This window comes from Cervus canadensis, chromosome 13 (assembly GCF_019320065.1).
Source record: "Cervus canadensis isolate Bull #8, Minnesota chromosome 13, ASM1932006v1, whole genome shotgun sequence".
Taxonomy (NCBI): Eukaryota; Metazoa; Chordata; class Mammalia; order Artiodactyla; family Cervidae; genus Cervus; species Cervus canadensis.
Genome location: NC_057398.1, coordinates 17,758,046 through 17,762,217, shown reverse-complemented (window position 1 = coordinate 17,762,217; position 4,172 = coordinate 17,758,046). Strand labels below are relative to the sequence as shown.

The following is a 4,172-nucleotide window of genomic DNA, read 5'->3' as shown; positions in this document are numbered from 1 at the left end:
ATCCAAAAATTGTTGCCAAGACCAATAGTAAGGGACTATCCCCCTATGTTTTCTTTAAAGAGTTTCATAGTTTCAGGTCTTTTGTTGAAGTCATTAATTCATTTGAGTTAATTTTTGTGAATAGTGCAAGATAGGGATCCAATTTCATTCTTCTACATGTAAGTATTCAATTTCTCCAGCACCGTTTATTGAAGAGACTATCCTTTCTCCACTGAGTATTTTTAGCTCCCTTGTCAAATAGCAGTTGACCATGTATATGAAGGTTTATTTCTGGGCTCTCTGTTCTATTCCACTTGTCTTTTTGTCTATGTATCTATTTTTATGTCAATATACTATTTTGATTACTATACCTTTGTAATATAGTTTGGCATCAGGAAGTGTGATGCTTCCTGTTTTGATTTTCTCATATTTGTTTTGGCTTGAATAAGGTCTTTTGTGGTTCCAGATAAATTGTACAGTTGTTTTTTCTATTTCTGTGAAAAATTCCATAGGAATTTTGATAGTGATTGCATTGAATCTGTAGATGACTTTCGGTGGACTGGAAATTTTAACTATATTAATTCTTCCAACCCATGAACATGGAATATCTTTCCATTTAATTGTCTTTTTCTATTTCTTTCACAAACATCTTATAGGTTTCAGCATACAGATATTTTACCTCCTTGGTTAAATTTATTTCTAAGTATTTTGTTGTTTTTGAAGCTATTGCAAATGGAATTATTTTCTTTATTTCAGATATTTTGTTGTTAGTATATAGAAACACAACTGATTCTTAGAAAATTTTGATGGGCTAAATTAAATTGTGTGTATTCTCTCTCTAGTCTGTTTTCTTTTCAGAAGGTAAGATGGGAAATATCACTTTACTTTAGATATATGACAATCAGTTTTTTTCTTTTAAACATTCTTCTCAGTCAGCAGTAGAAAACTTTTAGGTTGCTAATAAAGAACAAGAAACCCCTTCTTTTTAATGGATATTGCACATAGCACATGGTCATATGAGATTTTTCTCCTGAGGCTCTCCTTAGCAATGGCCCTCAGTTTGTCTCTGCAAGTCTTAAAATCTTACTTGGGAGAACTTGTCTTCTAGCTTGGACATGCCTCCTAAAATGAATTTTAAACAATAGCTCTTGATAGAAATCTAAGTGAAGTCATGAGTTAGTTTCTTGTTTTGTTTGTCCTTCCAATTGTCTGGATAAATTATTGAATGCCTACTAAGTGTCTGGTGTTGTACAAGATGCTGTGAAGTACAGGCAAGCCTCATTATCTACAGATTCCATACTTATGACTTTGCTTACTTGCTAAAATTTACTGTAATCTTAATCAGTGGCTCTTTTATGGTCATTTGTGGACATGTTTAGCATAGGGAAAATTTGAGTTGCCCAAAAAGCACATTCCCAAGGGAGGCAGAACAAGGTGTTTCTCCGTTTTATCTCTCATGCTCTAAATAAGTGTCTTTGTGTGATGTACTTAATGTCATGTTTTTGAATTTTTCTTGGTGATTTCCTTGTTTAAATACTGAAGCGCTGTCTAGGGTTCTAAAGCACAGGAAAGCTGTGATGTGCTTTAGGGAGACTTCGTGTTTGTTAGGTAAGCTTTATTCAGTCATATAGTGCTTTTATTCATAAATACAGTGCTATTGGCTGTGAGTTCAAGGAACCAACGACATATATTAAATAAGGCATCATTAAACAGAAACACACATAAAACAAGGTTATGTGTGGACTGGTTGATAAAACTGTGACCAGAATCTCATAAAAATCTAACCCTGTGTTTTCCCTGGGAGCAACGCTTTAGTGTTTGCTAATTTGGTATTCATAGCAACTATAGGGAACATAACCAGCAGGAATAATCAGAATTGACTGCATATCAAAGGATGACAGTTTGCCCTGGTAGATGAAAGGAACACATATAAAACAAATAATGAACAACATAAACAACAAAAGTGGTATAAATAGCAAAGAAAAATCTGAGTGAGATGGAGGAAGGCTTTGTGAAAGCAGTGGTCTTAAGTCTGGGCTCTGCAGGATGAAGGGAATTTAGGTAGACCCAGGAAGCTGAGAGTAGGGTCAGTAGTCATGTTAGGGGATGAGAGGTTGTAAGCCAGCTTGCTTGAATTTCAAGGTAGTTTTGAGCCTGAGACATATGAGAAATAAAAGTAGAAAAATAGTGTGGGAGAGGTTATAGAGGGTCCTGGATGTTAGTCTGAGAGGATCTGGGTTTTTTCTTTAGACCAGTTGTTTAAAAAAGAAACAAAATAACTTTACTAAAGTATAATTTCCATACAGTAATACAATGCACCCATTAGTTTGATAGTTTGATGAACTTTGACAAATGTATACTAAAAACCACTACAATCAAGATATATATATATATAAAATATTCTGACAACCCTAAAATGTTCTCTCATAGTCCTTTGCAATCAATACCCCTATCACTCATAATACTAGGAAAAAATATATAGCATAAATTTGCCTCTTACAGAATTATAGATAAATGAACTACTAAATATTCTTATGAGACGGGCTTCTTCTGCTCAGCATAATGTTTTTGAGACTTATCCATTTTGTATATAGTGCATAGTGTCTTTTGAAATGCAGAACAATACTTCATTTTATGGATGTACCAAAATCTGCTTATCTATTTGCCTGTTACATTTAGGTTGTTTCTAGTTTTGAGCTGTTATAAATAAAATTGCTATGGCCATTTATGTACAACTCTTTCTGTGGAAATATGTTCTCATTTTTCTTGGGTAAATATCTAAGAGTAATTCATATAAGTGTGTATTTAACTTTAAGAAACTGCCAAGCTATAATACTTCCAAAGTGGTTAAAACATTTTATATGAGGATTCGCGACACCAGGAGGCCGGCGACGCACCATCCGGAGCTCCAGGTCTCAGCAGATGGGGTCTCCCCTCAGCTTGGAGTCATCATGTCCCATCCCACTGCCCCCCTCCATATGAGGACCCTATACCCTGGCTCTCTGCCCCCAGGGGGCTACGGGCAGCCATCTGTCATGCCTGGGGGGTACCCTGCCTACCCACAGCCTGGCTACGGTCACCCTGCTGACTACCCACAGCCTATGCCCCCAGTCCACATGACGTCCTTGAACTATGGCCCAGGCCATGGCTATGATGGCGGGGAGAGAGCAGTGAGTGACACTTTTGGATCTGGAGACTGGGATGACAGGAAAGTCCGACACGCCTTCATCCGAAAGGTTTACACCATCATCTCCATCCAGCTGCTCATCACGGTGGCCATCATCGCTGTTTTCACCTTTGCGAAGCCGGTCGGTGACTTCGTGAGGGCAAACATGGCTGTCTACTATGCATCCTATGCTGTCTTCGTGGTCACATACCTGACCCTTGCCTACTGCCAGGCACCCAGACGCCGTTTCCCATGGAGCATCATCCTGCTGACCCTCTTACTCTTGCCATGGGCTACATGACCGGCACCATCTCCAGTGTGTATAACATCAAAGCCCTCATCATCGTGGTGATCTTTACTGCTGTGGTGTCCATTTCGGTCACCATCTTCTGCTTCCAGACCAAGGTGGACTTTACCTCATGCACAGGACACAGAAGAAGATAATCCCACAGAAGAGGGATTATCACTGCCATTGTGCTGGTCTTCAGACACATTTACTGGTTGCACATGGTCTATGCTGCTTTGGGGGCCATTTGCTTCACTTTGTTCCTGGCCTACGACACACAGCTGGTCCTGGGGAACCGGAAGCACACCATCAGCCCGGAGGACTACATCACTGGCACCCTGCAGATCTACACAGATATCGTCTACATCTTCACCTTTGTGTTGCAGCTTGTGGGGAGTCGTGATTAAGGAGCACCTCCGGGGCTTTCCCTTCCCTAGAGGGCTGGGCCCTGTGACCCTGGTCAGGGCCTACACCCATTTCCTTTTCCTCAAGTAATACACCCATTTTTCTTTCTGTCCAGGGATGGGCAGCCTCTCTCACATTGGATGTATAGGTATCTGATGGGGCTGAGGGAACTGGGGACTAACTCTTGCCCTTAGTGGACAGAGCTGGGCCAAAGATGTGTGTTTTCTCTCCACCCCACTACAGGGCACCAAAGCCTTAACAGCTTGGGTTGGAGTGGGGTGGGGTGAAAAGAGCCTGTTCTGTAGCTAAAAGGGAACATGAGAAGAAGGGACTTCC

At 40.2% G+C, this 4,172-nt stretch overlaps 1 pseudogene; it reads left to right on the top strand.

Annotated features, from left to right (window-relative positions):
- Nucleotides 1-2,869: 2,869 nt before the first annotated feature.
- LOC122452460 lies at nucleotides 2,870-3,863 on the top strand (annotated as a pseudogene).
- Nucleotides 3,864-4,172: the final 309 nt, after the last annotated feature.